The 17,401-nt window shown below is 37.1% G+C and overlaps 1 pseudogene; it reads right to left on the bottom strand.

Annotated features, from left to right (window-relative positions):
* LOC101445115 (contactin-associated protein-like 3) overlaps positions 1 to 17,401 on the bottom strand; it is a 116,603-nt pseudogene that overhangs the window by 64,309 nt on the left and 34,893 nt on the right.

Below are 17,401 nucleotides of genomic sequence, written 5' to 3'. Positions count from 1 at the left end.
TGATGAAAGGCATGGACATACTCATGTAAGAAATTAAACAAAACCTAATCAGAAAAAACTTAAAGAGAATCGCTCCCAGCCATATATTACTCAAGCTGTTAAAATACCAAGGCTGAGGAGAGAGTTTTGACAGCTGCAAGAGAAAAGCAATGTATCATTGGACAAGAGAGTCCCAATAAGGTTACGTGCTAATTAATCATCAGAAACCATGGAGACAAGAAGGTGGTAAGGTAAAATATTTCAAGTGCTGAAAGAAAATGATTGTCAAACAAGAATTTTATAGTCAGTGAGACTGTCTTTCAAATATAAGGAAGCAATTAGGACGTTTCCAGATAAACAAAAGCCGAGGGAGTATGCTGCAATTAGACTTGCCCTGTAAGCAATGCTAATGGCAGGTCCACAGACTGAAAGGACACTAGACAGTAGAACTAGAGAGTAGACTGAAGCAGGTGAAAGAAATAAAGATCTCTGATAAAAGGAACCACAGGAGTAATCATAAAAACCAGTACTATTGTATTTTGTTTTTTGTATGTAAACCAAATTTTACTTCTTACAAGTGCTAAAATGCAAATGCCTAAAAGCAATGATATATTTATGGCTTTGGACACATATTTTATAATGATGTAATCTGTAACAAGTACAACTAAAGGGTGGGAGGATAGAGGGGTACAGGAAGAGGTATATGTATGCTATTGAAGTTAAGTAGATATCTAATCAAACATGATTGTTATAGTTTTAGGATGCCAAATTTTAGCCCCATGGTAACCATAATAAAATATCTGAAAATATGCACAGAAGGAAATGAGGAAGTATTCAAAATGGTTCATTACTAAAAATCTAATAACTATGAGAATAGGCAGGAGTGGAATATTGGAGAACAAAAATTGTCTCAGACTTAAAAAAAAAAAACAAGAAAAATGGTGGAGGAACATCTTCCATTATCAGCAGTTACTTTAAATGTAAATGGATCAAGCTTTCCAGTCAAAAGGCAGAGATTGGCAGAACTGATTAAAAAAAAAATCGTGATCCAACTACATGCTGCTTACAAAAGACTCACCTTCAACTCAAAGACACTAGTAGATTGAAAGTAAAAGGATGGAAAAATATATGAAAATAGTAACCAAAATGAGTGGAGAAGCCACAAATTATCAGATAAAATAGACTTTGTCAAAAAACTCTTATGAGGGACAAAGGAAGACACTATATACTGATGAAGGGACCAATTCAACAAGAAGATATAACAAATACAAATATATATGCATCTAAAAGCAGAGTCCCAAAACATAATAAGAAAATATTTACATATTTGAAAGGAGAAATAGACAGTTCTACATTAATAGTATAAGATGTCCATAATGGCTGGAACTTCCAGACAAAAGATAAATAAGGAAAAAGAAAACATTAACAACACTATGCATCAGCAAGAACTAACAGACATGTACCGAACATGTTACCCAAGAAAGAATACACATTCTGCACATGAGCCATTCTCAGGATAGATTCTAAGTTGGGTTCCAAAATAAGTCTCAATAAATTAAAATATTGATATACACTGTATCTTCTATGATCAATAATGGAATGAAGCTAGAAATCAATAACAAAGAACTAGAAAACCTACAAATGTGGAAATTAAATCAACACACTTGATGCAAATATCAAAGAGGTCATAGGATTATTAGGAAATATCATGAGGTAAATGAAAATGAAAACACAACTTATCAAAATTTAGATATATAGCAATGGCAGATGCTGTGAGGGAAATTTTTAGCCCTAAATGTTTATATTAAAAAGAAAAGAGCTCGAATTAGAGACCTAACTCAACACCTGGAGAAGTATAAAGAGCAAACAAAGTAAAGTAAACTGAAGGAAGGAAATTAGTATCCTGGCAGTAATAAATGAATTTGAGAATTAAAAAAAAAAAAAAATCTAGGGATAGAACAAACAAAACGAAAAGTTGGTTCTTTGCAAAAACAAATAAAATCAACATGACTTTAGCTAGACTGACAAAGAAAAAGGAAAATGATAAAAATAAAATCAGAAATAAAATGGGGTGGTAGTATTGCTACTGACCCCACAGAAATAAAAAGGATTATAACATGATACAGAGAACAACCGTATGCCAACAAATTAGATAACCCAGATAAAATGGACACATTCCTAAAAACATGCGGACTACCTACACAGACTGTAATAAGCAATGAGATTGAATCAGTAATCAAAAACCTCTCAATAAAAAAGTCTAGGACTGGATAGTTTAATTAGTGAATTTTACAAAATGTTCATAGCAAAATTAACATCTGTCCTGTTCAAATTCTTCCAAAAAATTGAAGAGGGAGCACTTACTAATCAATTCTGTGAGGCTCGCATTATCCTAATACCAAACCAGATAAAGATAACACAACAAAAGAAAATTACTAATCAATATCCCTCATGAATATAAATGAAAAAATCCTCAAGAAAACACTAGTAAACTGAATCCAACAGCACAATTAAAAGTGGTTTTTATCCCAGGAATGCAAGAATCATTCACTATAAGGAAATCTGTTAATGTAATATACTACATTCATAGAATGAAGGCTAAAAAACCCATGATAATCTCAATTGATGCAGAAAAGGCATTTAACAGATAATATTGTTTAGATATAAATTCTACCCAGTGAGATTTACAGTCAATGCAAATCCGATTAACATTCCAATAGCCTTCTTTGCACAAATTGAAAAGCCAATCATTAAATTCATATGGAAGGATAAGGTGTCACTAATAGCCAAAACCATCTTGCAAAGGAACAAATTTGGAGGACTCAACTTCTCAATTTATAAAACTTATTACAAAGCTACAGTCATCAAAACAGCATGTTGGGAGTGGATATGAGTCAAGCAGTTGAGTGCCCATATCCCACACTTGAGGTTCTGAGTTTGGTTCCTGGTGCCTCCTGAAAAAACAAAACAACAAACAAACGATAAAACCAACTCAGGAAAGTTGATGTGGCTCAGTGGTTGAGCACCGGCTTCCCATATATGAGGTCCCAGGTTCAATCCCCAGCTCCCAGTACCTAATAAAATTTTTTTTTTAAAACCTAGCACATTACAAGCACAACAGAAGACATATGGACCAAAGAAATCAAATTGAAAGTACAGAAACAAAATCCTCACATTTATAGCTAATTGATTTTTTCCCCTTTTTTACTATTGTTTTTTAAAGATACATAGATCACATAAAATGTTACATTAAAAAATATAAGAAGTTCCCATATACCCCACTTCCCACCCCCACTCCTGCTCCTCCCCCATCAACAACCTCTTTCATCATTGTGACATATTCATTGCATTTGGTGAATACATTTTGGAGCACTGCTGCACAGCATGGATTATAGTTTACACTCTCCCCCAGTCCATCCAGTGGGTTATGGTAGGATATATAGTGTCCTGCATCTGTCCCTGCAATATCATTCAGGACAAAACCAAGTTCCGAAAATGCCCCCACACCACACCTCTTCCTACCTCTCCCTGCCCTCAACAACTCCCATGGCTACTGTCTCCACATCAGTGATACAATTTCTTCCATTGCTAGAGTCACAATAATTCTATAGTAGGATACCAGGAAGTCCACTCTAATCCATACTTTATTCCTCCATCCTGTGGACCCTGGGATAGTGATGTCCACTCCACCTCTAAATCCAGAGGAGGCTTAGATCCCATATGGCTGATGGATGGGATTTTCCTGCTTGCAGTTGTAGACACTCTCAGTTCCCTTATAGCTGATTAATTTTTGACGAAGTTACCAAGTCCACTCAATGGGGAGACTATAGTCACTTCAATACGTGGTTCTGGGAAAATGGATATGCCAATGCAAAATATGATATTGGGCCCCTGCATCACACCATATACAAATATTAACTCAAAATAGATCAAAGACCTAAATAGATGAACCAAAACTCTAAACTCTTAGAAGAAAACATGGGGAAACAACCCAGGACCTTGTGCAAGGTAATGATTTCTTAACTATTACACCAAAACACAAGCAAGAAAAGAAAAAATAATGGGTCTTGTTTAAAATTAAAAACGTTGTGCATCAAAGTACTTTATCAAGAAGGTAAAAAGACACTACAGAAATGAGAGAAAAGATTGGAAAACTGCTTGGGATTGAACCATTTTCCATATAAAAGGTATATTCTGGTTCTAATCTGTGGTCCAGTGGGTGTGAACCCATTTGCCAGCAGGACCTCTGACGAAGTTATTAGTTAAGGGTGCCCAAACTGAATGAGGGTGGGCCTTCATCCAGCATGGCTGAAGCCTTACAAGCAAAGGAAATTGGACATGGACGGAGAAGTCAAGGCTACCAGCCAGAAGCTGAAAGTCAGTGACACCCAGAAGAGAAAGGAGAAGAGGCCACGGTGTGTATTGCCATGTGATGGAAAAAACAAGGACTAAGGACCCTTTGCAGTCAGCCTCAGAATGACACAGCCTCTAGGAAGAAAGCACACCCTTGCTGAATCCTTGATTTTGGATTTCTCCTAGTCCCAAAACTATGAGCAAATGAAGTCTTATTGTTTTAACCAACTGATTTTACGGTATGTATTTTTTATAATGGAACAGGTCTCTGATATGGATTTAATATTCAGAATATAATAAAAAATCCTACAACTCAATAACAAAAAGACAAGCAACCTAATTTAAAAATTTGTAAAAGCTTGAATAGACACTGTCACCAAAGAAGATAAAGAAATGACCAATAAGCACATGAAAATATGTTCAACAACATTAGACGTCAGGGAGATGCAAATCAAAACCACCATGAGATAGGACTTCTTATCCACTAAAATAGAATGGCTACTATTTAAAACTCAGAAAACTACAAGTGTTGGAGAGGATGTGAAGAAATAAGAACACTCATAATTGTTGGTGGAAATATAAAATAGTACAGCCAGTGTGGAAAATACTTTGGCAATTCCTCAAAAAGTTAAGTACAGAATTACCATAAGACTTTGCAATTCTACTTACAGGTACAACCCAGAGAATTGAAAGCAGGGATTCAAACAGAGATTTGCATGCTGATGTTCATAGTGGCATTATTCTCAATTGCCAAAAGATGGAAACAACCCAGGTGTCCATCAACGGAAGAATGGATAAACAAAATATGGTAAAGACATATAATAGAGTATTCAGTCATAAAAAGGAATGAAGTTCTGATACATGCTACAATATGGGTGAACCTTGAAGATATCACATTGAGTGAAATAAGCCAGACACAGAATGACAACTATTGTATGATCTAACTTATATGAAATAAGGAGAATATGCAAATTCAGAGTCAGAAACTAGAATACAGGTTACCAGGGGCTGGGTAAGTGTGGGGAACGGGGAGTAAATGTTTAATCGGTGTGGCGTTTATGTTTGAAATGATGGAAAAGTTTTGCTAATGGCTGGTGATGATGGTGACAGAACATTTTGAATGTGATTAACACCACTGAATTTTTGTATCTTTGAAAGTGAATAGAATGGGAAATTTTAGGTTATATATATATTACCAAAATTTAAAAAATTAAAAAGCCATCAGGCTGTACACCACAAACAGTGAATCCTGATCTAAACTACAGACTTTAGTTAATAGTATAATTATAATAATATTGTGTAATCAACTGTAGCAAAGGTTTTATACTAAAGCAGAATTACAATAGGGAAAACTGCGTGCTAGTGGGTGCAAGGGAATTCTATATATTCTACATGACTTTTTCTGTTGACCCACAACTGCCCTAATAACAAATAAAAATAGGATGCAGAGAAAAAATAGGTAGCAGGGAACTTCTAAGACCCATCCCTCCACAGATACTCCAAAAAAAAAAAAATATGGGGAAAACTATCACAACCAATCTTGTCGGAACTCGGAAAACAGTGAAAGGTTTCCATGTGAATGCTTGGTGAAGGAGGTGGTGAAGGAAACCTGGTAGGGGAGCTTTGAGGCAGTTTAGCTTCCTCTGGCCGCACCTCCTCCCCGACAGGGAGGACTGGCTCTTTTTCTTGGTGTGGGCACCTCGTTTCAGATGGGGGCAGAGGCGCCCTCTACTCACACAATTGTGTTTGTCTGTTTTGAATTGTCCGGGTGGCCCATGAAGGATCTAGCTTGGAACTCTCTAAGGGTGGAGAAGTGGATATCTAGAGAGTACTCCTTAAAAGTATTTAAAGGCAAACAAACAAGCTAATGCCGCCTAGGGCAAAGATAAATTGGGACAAATATTATTTTAGCTGAAAGCCTTGAAGGAAAAGCTGAGTGTGAACATGCACAGGGCAGTACTTATGCTCAGAAAGGACCCAAGAAGGCACCTTTAGTCTCAGTGCAAGCGGGAAAGGAAGGCTTAACGCTGACTTGTACAGGACCTGTCTAAACCCTACAGCACTGCTTCACACATACCAGTCGGTAAAGAGTTTGATATTCTTGATGAATTCCAAAAAGAAATATTGGATTATGTTTGTAAACTGATCTTTTCCTCTGGGCTTATTAGATTATATTCTATTCAGAGGTTTATTTGATTACTTAATCAAGCAAACCTCTTGTGTCAGTAGGGCATTGAGTACCTGCTCCTTGGTGGGTGGGGACTCACAGATAAAAGGCATGGCAAAGGACAGAGTTGAGGGCTTTTAATGTTGGAGTTTTGATGTTGGAGTTTGATGCTAAAGCTGGAGCCCCAGGGAGAGAGACAGAGCCGTTGGTCTGATAGTCCTCAGCTGACCTTGTGGAGAAAACAGAGGAGCTGAGCCCAGAGGAACCCAGGAAGCCTGAACCCTCACAGACGTCGGCAGCCATCTTGCTCCAACACGTGAAAATAGACTTTGGTGAGGGAAGTAACTTACGTTGTATGGCCTGGTATCTGCAAGCTCCTACCCCAAATAAATACCCTTTATAAAAACCAACCAATTTCTGGTGTTTTGCATCAGCACCCCTTTGGCTGACTAATACAGAATTTGGTACCAAGGAGGGGGGAAGTGCTTTTGCAATTACCAAAATGCTGGAACTGTTTTATAAATGGTATTTTTTGGAGGAATTGTGAGATGCTTGATGGAAAAGGCCTAGACTGCTTTCAAGAGACTGTTGATAGCAATATGGATGCTAAAGAGACTTTTTATGATGCCTTAGAAGTAAACGATGAAACTATTATTGGAAACTGGAGAAAAGATGATCCATGTTTTAAAGTTACAGAGAACTTAGCAAGATTAACTCCTGGTGTTTTATAGAGGGCAGAATTTGAAAATGGCAAGCCTGGGCATTTAGCTGAAGAAATTTCCAAAGTAAACCTGGAGAATGTGGCTTGGCTTCTGCTTGCAGCTTATAGCAAAATGCTAGATGAGAGAGTTATGCCGAGGACTGAACTAAGCGAACTAAGTCTCAAAGAAAACAGAAACTGATTCTGGAAATTCTAAGCCTCTGGAAATCAAGTTCCCAGATGAAAGTGCCCCACTGGAGGACTTAACTAAACTTGAAACTGGTAAATCAGGGTTGAAGATGCAGTTATCTTGGGAAGACTTGTGGAAAGTCTTACTGTCTGATGGCTTGGACCCCTGCTTCCTGCATGCTAAACCAACAGACTTTTTGAGAGAGCTGTATGAACAAAACCACTGTCAGCCTGGACTAAAAGGGACATGGAAAGGAGAGATTGAAGGGGAAACGACTTCAAGAGGAAAACCATGGAAGCTGAGATCTGGAATTAGGACATCACCTTGGGCCAAGAGAGGAACCCCACCCATTGGACAGAGAGGGTGAGTTTGCTCCAGCAGTTGAAGAGGGTGGATGTTTCTGCCAGATGTTCTGGAAGAGTTTTGCTGCCCCAGGGTACAGAGAAGGTGGAGCACATGCCCCAAGGATTATGGCGGTTAAGCTCAGGTTAATCACCTGTCCCCATGGATTAGAGAAGGCCAGGTGGCCACCTCGTTGCTCTGAGAGGATTGAGCCTATATGCCAAAGGTTAGGGGGAATGTTATCTTCACAGCACTGTGCTAGGGGGTTAAGACTCTAACCCAAAGATTGGGAAAGGTGTGGCAATCACCCCAACACTCTTGGAGGGAGAGGTCTGGAGCTTGACTGATGCACAGATGCTTGATGAGGGTGGAACCCAGAAAATGGCCATTAGGCGAGCCAGTGGAAAGGGTGAGTCCCTATATAGTCCCAAGGAGAAGAAACCATCTTCTTAAGAATGACTCCCAGACTTTGAAATGAGCAGAGGATTCCTTGCAGAAGGATATACTGAACTGTAGAGAAGCCACTCATGTTTCCCTCCCAATTTCTCCTTATTGTAATGAAAATGTTTATCCTTTGTCCATTTGTGTATTGGAAGCAGATGAATTTTTTTGTAAGTTTCAGAGGTCTATAGCAGACGGAGCTTTGCCCCAAGACAAAATGTATTTCTTTAAATTGATTGTGATAAGATTTACTACTGCATTGAACTGATTTAAGTTTTTTTTTTTTAATATCATAATGTCTTTTTGGAATTCAGAGAGTGGAGTGTAGCAGTTTGATATTATTGATGAATTCCAAAAAGAAATATTGGATTATGTTTGTAAACTGATCTTTTCCTCTAGGCTTATGAGATTATATTCGATTCAGAGGTTTATTTGATTACTTAATCAAGTAAAACTATTGTGTCAGTAGGGCATTGAATCCCCACCCCTTTGGTGGGTGGGGACTGACAGATAAAAGGTATGGCAAAGGACAGAGTTGAGGACTTTAATGTTGGAGTTTTGATGTTGGAGATTGATGCTGAAGCTGGAGCCCCAGGGAGAGAGACAGAGCCGTTTACCTGATAGTCTACAGCTGACCTTGTGCAGAGAGGCAAAGCTTAGAGAGCCTCATAGTCTACAGCTGACCTTGTGGAGAAAACAGAGGAGCTGAGCCCACAGGAATCCAGGAAACCTGAACCCTTGCAGACATTGGCAGGCATCTTGCTCCAACACGTGAAAATAGACTTTGGTGAGGGAAGTTACTTATGCTTTATGGCCTGGTATCTGCAAGCTCCTACCCCAAATAAATACCCTGAATAAAAACCAACCAATTTCTGGTATTTTGCGTCAGCACCCCTTTGGCTGTCTAATACAGAGTGGAAGACTTCAAGACCCTACTTTCAGCAATGGAACATGGTGGCAGAAGATCAACAAGGAAAAAAGAGAATATTCACAACACCATAAACCAACTAGGTCTAACAGACATATGTAAAACCCTCCAGCAAACCACAGAAGAATTTATATTCTTCTCAAGTACACATGGATGATTATCCAGAATAGAAAATTTTGTTAGGTTACAAAATTTTTAAAGATTCAAATCATATAAAGCATCTTCATTGACCACAATGGAATGAATGCATTTAGAAATCAATAACAAAGACCTGAAAATTCACAAATATGTGGAAATTAAACTACACACTCTTAAAAAAACCAATGGATCAAAGAAGTCACAAAGGAAGTTAGAAATTACTCGAGACAAATGAAAACAAAAATATAAAGTATGCCAAAATGTATAGGATGCAGTGAAAACAATGCTCAGAGGGAAATTTATTGCTGTAAACTCTTACATTAAAGAAGATTGTAAATCAATAATTTAAGTTTTCACCTTAAAGAAAAAGAAGAGAAAATTTATACCAAAGCTATCAAAAGGAAGAAGATAAACAAAACTGAAAGGAGAAAAAGCACCAGAGGTAAAAAAGAAATCCAAATCAGTTCTCTGAAAGGATCAACAAAATTTACAACCATTTAGATATATTGACAAAGAAAAAGAAGTGGGAATATTTAAATTATTGAAATCTAAAATTAAAGTAAGAACATGTCTACCAATCTCATAATAATAGAAGTGATTATATGTGAATACTATGAGCAACTGCATGCAAACACATTAGATAACCTAAGTGAATAGCTCCTATAAAAACACAAACTACCAAAACTGACTCAAGAAAAATTAGAAAATCTGAGCAGACCTATAACAAAGAGACTGAATCAATAATCAAAAAACTTCTAACAAAGAAAAACCTAGGACCAGATAGTTTCACTGATGAATTCTACCAAATATTTAGAGAAAAATTAACACCAATCCTTCTTAAAATATTTGAAAAACTACAGCAGAGGAGGGATTACTTCCTAATTCATTTTGTGAGACCAGCATTGTCCTGATATCAAAGCCAGATAAAGATGTCAAAAGAAAATAAAATTAGAGAGCAATTATTTCTTATGAACATAGACACAAAATATTTCAAACACATTAGCAGATGGATGCCAGCAGTATATTTAAAGGATTACCCACTGGGACCAATTGGGTTTTATCCTAGGGATGTAAGAGAGGTTCAACATTTGAAAACCAATCAGTATTTTACACCACATTAATAGAGTTAAGGGGAAAACACATCATCATCTTGACCATTACATAAAAAATCTTTGGAAAAAATTCAACAACTTTTCATGAGAAAAACACTTACCAAGCTGGGAATGAAGAGAACGTCCTCAGCCTGACAGAAGGCATTTGTGAAATATTCGCAGCTAACATCATACACAATGATGAAGGGCAGGAGCTCCCCTCCTAAGACCAGGAACAAGGCAAAGGTGCCCACTTACCATCATTATTTAACATTGCAATGGAAGCCGTAGCCAGAAAAAAAAATTGGCAAGGAAATAAATAAAAGGCATCCAAATTGCAAAGACAAAAGTAAAGCTATTTCTATCTGTAAGGCACATGATCTGACATATAGAAAGTACAAAAGAATCTATGCAATCACACACAGTTAGCAATAATAAACAAATTCAGCAAACATGTAGGATACCAGATTAAAATGCAAAAAAGTCAATTGTATTTGTATGCACTAGCAATTAATAATCTGAAATGGAAATTAAGAAAACAATTCCATTTACAATAGAATTCAAAACAATAAACTATTTAAGAATGAAGTATACAAGACTCGTATACTGGAAACTACAAAACATTTCTGAAGGAAATTAAAGACCTAGAAAAATCTAAATACATTACATTTTTATGCATTGAAAGACTTAATATTGTTAATTGTACAGATGTAATGTTGATTATACAGATTCAGTGCAATCCTTATAACAATCTCAAAACCCTTTTAGTTTTTTACAGAAATGAAGCAGCTAATCTTAAAATTCATATGAAGTTGAAGAGAAAACAAAAGGCTAAAAAATCTTGAAAAAGAAGAACAAAATTGGTAGACTCCCCATTTCCAGTTTCAACGCTTACTTACAAAACTACAGCAGTGAAAACAGGGTGGTGCTGAAGGAAGGACAGACTCGTAAACCAAAGGAATATAACTGAGGGTCCAGAAACAAACCAATATCTACGGTCAATTTGTTTTAGACAAGAGTATCAAAACTATTCATGAGAAAAGTATAGTTTTTGCAAGAAATGATGCTGGGACAAGTGGATGTACACATGTAAATGAATTAAGTTAGACCCCTAACTCACACTGTATACAAAAATTAACTCAAAATGGACCAATAACCTAAATATAAGAGGTAAAAACCAGGTACAAACATAAAACTCTGACAATACAACATAATCATCATGAATGAGCTTGCTTCCAGTAATGGTTTTTTGATATGGCACCAATAGCACAAGCATCAAAACAAAAAAACAGATAATTGGAATCAATAAAAAATTAACACTTTTGTGCATCGAAGGGCGCTATCAAGAAAGTGAAACTACAATTCAGCAATTAAGGGAAACCATTTTCAAATTGTGTATCTGACGAGGGCCTAGCATCTAGAAAAAGAACTCTTACAACTAAACAGGAAAAGGCAATCCTACTTAAATACACATCCCTCCAAAGAAGATTTACAAATGGCTGTCAATCACAAGAAATGCAAATCAGAACCATAACTGGGTATCTCTTGATAGCTCCTGGTATGGCCATAATTTTTTAAAAATGAAGAAAAACAACAAGTGTTGATCAGTGTGTGGAGAAATTGGGATTCGTACATTGCTGGTGGGATTGGTAAAATTGTACAGCCCTGTGGAAAACAGTTTGGTGGTTCCTCAAACAGAATTACCCTATGACCCAGCAATCCTGTTTCTAGGTATATACTCAAAAGAAATGAAAATAGGTGCTCAAACAAAAAGTTGCACACAAATGTTCACAGCAGCAGCATTCACAATAGCCAAAAGGTGGAAACAATCCAAATGTCCATCAACTGATGAATGGGTAACACAATATGGAATATACAAACAATGGAATATTATTCAGCCATGAAAAGGAATGAAATACTGATGCACCTGACAACATGGATGAACCTTGAAAACATTATGCCAAGTCAAAGAAGCAGACACAAAAGCCACATAATGTATGATTCTATTTTAATTAAATGTGCAGGAGAGTCAAATTCAAAGGGACGGGGATAGGCGGGGTGGAGAATGGGAAACAGCTGCTTCACGGGTACAGGGTTGCCTTTTTGTGTGATGAAAACGCCTGGAACAAGGTGGCAGTGATGGTTGTACAGCATTGTGGAAGTAGTTAATGCCCCTTGAATTGTACACTTTAAAATGGTCAACAGCAAACTTTATGTTATGTTTTTCTACAATAATCCAAGAAGAGTGATTAAAAATTTTAAAACAGAGATTGTCAGTAAGAGGAAACTACAGAAAGAAAACTTGAGGATATCCCCTCGTAACAGATACACAGTGAACTGATCATATTTTGTGACTAATTGACAAGGTATCCAAATAATGTCTTAAGAGCTCAGAAGATCACACAGGCGTGGCAGCTGAGCCGGCAGCTCTCCGCACTGACAGTGTGGGTGGACCTGAAACTGCCCACCCCCTGAGAGCTGAGCGGGGCTGCTCCCTGACCAGCGAGCAGGCACCGTGAGCAGGCTGGGGAAGCCTTCCAAGTGCCCCTTTCATCAAGGCTTAGGGTTCCAGAGCCGGTGTGTGAAGACCTACTGAACGCATTCTCACATCTGTGTCAGGAATTCGAATCCCGAAGTCAACATGGAGAGTCACTGAACAAATGCTCACTTTAGCCATCCTTCACATGCGAATGAATTTTTTGTGCAAATCAACACAATGCACCTATGGGAAAATTATTCTGCATGAAATGAATCAAGTTCCTACGTCAGAATATTTCATTTTGTGGGAATTACATTCTTCTAATAAACACAATGTATGGTTTATAAATCAATGTATGGATGATAAATTTTCAATCAGTGTTTAAAATAGGATGACTAACAGTTCCTACTCTACTCATCTAACATTAAGCTTTAAAAGGTCTACCATGTGTAGATAATATTTTTTATTCTATTACATTTATCTATTGAAAGTAAATATCAAAGGGAAGGCACTAATAATATCATATATAGGAATATTGCTTTTCTGGGTAGGGACAGGTGATTCTTTTAGCCAAATACCATAATGTTCAATTTTTAAAATATTTTTATTGTATTATCTTCTTCAACAAATTCTTTTATCTTGCTCTGTGATAATCAGCACTCCCCACTTTTATTGAGTCTATATCATCATGCACATATCTTCAGTTTCTGTGGATCAAACTTTTGTAGAAGGAGAGATTACTTTTTCTTTTCCCCGTAGGTGATATTGGGCAGTAGATAGTGCAAATTAAGAGAATAGCAACTTATCGAAATCCCTTCCTGTGAAAATATCATCCAACTGGCAGGCTTGTGATTGCAAAAGCTGGCTTTGTAACTGACCACATGCATCTTTGACCTGCCTTAATTGAGCAGTTGTCCTTTCAAGATGTCCTAATTAACGACACAGTACATTTTAATGCATTTAAGCCCACTATTAATTAAAGTGCATTAGCATTATTGTCTTTGAAGAGAACAACTTGGGAACATATATAAGCTAAAAACTTATAAACTAAAGATGCAGTTTTCTTATCTTCATTGAAATATGACTCTTTCATTCCCTGTGCAAAGAACACAGAAGAAAAAAGAAAGAGGGTGGAGAAGCAGATGTGGCTCAAGTGGCTGAGCCCCTTCTTCCCACATGGGAGGCCCTGGGTTCAGGTCCCGGGGCCTCTTCAAAAAAATAAGGATGAGAAACAAGCAAAACTAAAACAAAAGAAAAAACCACAACTCAGGGGAGCTGGATGTGGCTCAGTGGTTGAGCCCAGCTTCCCACATACCAATACCCAGTCCCCAGTATCTCAAAAAGAACAACAAAAAAAGAGGATGGATTCCCCCTCCCCCCCCCCAGCTGTCTATATTTTTAAGACAAGCATGGCAAAGTGGCTTTCGACTTCCCTTACCTGTGAACTGCAGGTGTCGGTCTGGAGGTCGCTGAAGCTCCCCAGCGCCCCCTGCTGGACGGCGATGAGGTCCACCTCCTGGCCGCCGATGGAGATGCGCTGCAGGCAGCCCTGGAAGCCCCAAGGGGGGCTGTCACATCCAGGACTCGAGCTGTTGTGGGGGCAGCCTGCACGGAGCGGCGCCCGGGAGAAAATCAGCAATTATGACAAATGCACAGCATTTACTGCACGAAAGGCGGTGCCTTTCCTGTCTACAGGTACCCGAAGAGCGCATTTCCACATAATCTATGAGAAGGCTACACCACTCAGAGGAGGTGACAAAGGTACAAAGGCAAACGGAGGAACTGCGAGTTGGAGAACAAAGATATACGGAGAAATTTTAACCCTGTGAAGTCCTAGAACAGGAATTACCACACGTGTAACAGAAGGGAAGCTGGGTTTCTTTCTAAAACTCTCATCTAACAGATAATGCCTTTTGGTACCATGTAATGTGAGTGAAAGAAATTTACAATGGAGGTGAAATTTAAGTAAGAAATGAAATCAGAGGTCACATTGTTTTAGGATATGTGAGATTTATAAAGTTTGAAACTTGCTACTTAAGAAATGTGGCTGAGTGCCCATTGATCTAAAAGCAATGTTAACTCTACAGTAGGTGTTTTTATGTGTTGTGGTGTATGTATCTGGGAATATTTGTAAGTGGATTTTTTTTTGTTTTTATAAATACACTTCTTTTCTGTTTAAGATTTATTTATTCGTTTATTTCTCTCCCCTTCCTCTGCCCCCCCCGTTGTCTGCTCTCTGTGTCTATTTGCTGCGTCTTCTTTGTCCGCTTCTGTTGTTGTCAGCAGCATGGGAATCTGTGTTTCTTTTTGTTGCGTCATCTTGTTGTGTCAGCTCTCCGTGTGTGTGGCACCATTCCTGGGCAGGCTGCGCTTTCTTTTGCGCTGGGCGGCTCTCCTTACGGGGCGCACTCCTTGTGCGTGGGGCTCCCCTATGCTGGGGGACACCCCTGTGTGGCACGGCACTCTTTGCATGCATCAGCACTGTGCATGGGCCAGCTCCACACGGGTCAAAGAAACCCGGGGTTTGAACCGCGGACCTCCCATGTGGTAGACGGATGCCCTATCTACTGGGCCAAGTCTGCCACCTGTAAGCAGATTTTTATACTGACTTGCCAGGAATAGTTAGATTTACTTAACTAGTAATTTTTTTTTTTTTTGTATTAGATGCTTTAGACAAATTTGAATCTCATATAATCCAATGTAAATAATGCAAAAAGTAACAGGACTCATTACATAGCCATAGCACATTACAAAATATTTTTAAAAATAATGCTGTAGTATATTCCAAGAATAAAAAGAAATAAAACTGAGATTTTATTATTTTCAATATTGGGAGTTCAATTTTAAAAGTCCCATCACAGTCATGGACAGGTTTCACTTAAATTAAAAATAGCAATGTCTATGATCTATTTTCCCCTTTCTCCCTGGGTTTCTCAGAAGGGCAGTGCTTTTATAAGAAGTATGAGAAAGGACATTACTTTGACCTAAAGTAAATAATTTCAGTACCTCCACATCAGTCAAAGTAGATAGGAAATTAGTGACTTGAACTTGTTCCCACCCTCTACTGAGTTACAATACAAAGCCTAAATAATGAAACTTTGATCCATGTGTCACAAATGAGTAAGGAGAATGCAGAAAATACTCTCTATGGCTAAAGAAAGAAAGCACAATAATTGCTGAATGCCTTTGAAGCTAAGGGCAACTACTTGAGAGCCACATAAATGTCAAAGAAAATTACAAGGCATTTATCTGGATCAAATGTTTTCTTTAAGAGCCAGACAGTGACTAATTTAGGCTTTGAGGGACATATACTGTCTCTGTTGTACATTCTTGTTTTAGTTTTACAAGATTTTAAAAAATAAAAAATAAAAACCAATTATTTGCTCAGGCCTGTACACAAATAAGTCATGGGCTGTAGTTTGCTTACCCCTGGCCTAAATGCATACTTTATTTTAATATTCAAATAGGAAAGAGGTTTCTCATTTCAAAATGGTTTAATGTCAAACCATACATACATTTAGTTAATAATTTAATTGTATATTATAACATTTTAATCTTCAAAAAATGTTAGTCTTTGCCTCAAACAAATAACCTTGTTTATATTGATAATACAGCATTATTTTCTAATTTGTGGAATATGGTTTCTTTGTTTTTCCAATTATATAAATACTAAATATTAAAGGATCTCATGTTACATTAATATTTCTAACCTGGGACTTGAGTCATCTCTATAGTGTTATAAGTTGTTGTGTTTTTTTTTTTAAACAACATATAGAATTCACACTTATGTGTTTTTCATTAACCTTTGACCTTATATTGTTAATCACTAGTATACTTTCAAAAACATAGTCAATGAAGATTCAGCATTTTCCTCATGGCTGCATTCTGGTTTCTGCCCTGAAATTGTCTATAAAAGATAAATGTTGGGTTTACATTTCTATTTTAATAGCTGAAGACATATATCTTCCTACTTCAGATTCCATCATAGTTAAGACATTTTTAGCTCATTAAACCTTAGATATCATCTCATATAGATTTAGGAACATAAAATTTAATGTCATTTTTTAAAAGGTTGAACATTGAAATTTTTCATTTATCTTTTTTAAAAAACATGAATTTGGATATTTCAGAACTCTGAGAAATGAGATATAGAGTGGACTTTATATATTTCTATTGTACTTTAGCAACAATTAAGATGATTAAGAACATTAGGATAAGAACTCAAAGGACATTAATTCAATAAAATTTTAAAAATAATGACCATCCTGGGATTATCAACAGCTTTGTTAACATTCCTTTCACTAGGTGTTGTTTCCTAGAGTTATTCCTAAGGTTATTCCTAAATAAAATGAATCCAATAACTCTCTGTTAGGAACAAAACAAAAGCCCAAGAAAAAGTTATGAAACTTAAAAGAAAATGTCTGATTATAAAGTATGTCATGGTTCTAGCTATGAAATGAACAAATAAATAGACCAAGATCCCAGAAAATTTTAGCTGAGGTTAGTTTCATTTGTCTAAGCATTTTTGAGAATGATGGGAAAAATGACCACTGTACGCCACTGCAACCAGAAATGACTAGGGTAAGCTTTCAA

Source organism: Dasypus novemcinctus, chromosome 8, assembly GCF_030445035.2.
Source record: "Dasypus novemcinctus isolate mDasNov1 chromosome 8, mDasNov1.1.hap2, whole genome shotgun sequence".
NCBI classification, from domain to species: domain Eukaryota; kingdom Metazoa; phylum Chordata; class Mammalia; order Cingulata; family Dasypodidae; genus Dasypus; species Dasypus novemcinctus.
The sequence above is the reverse complement of the archived record's forward strand: the minus strand, read 5'-3'. Positions and strand labels throughout refer to the sequence as shown.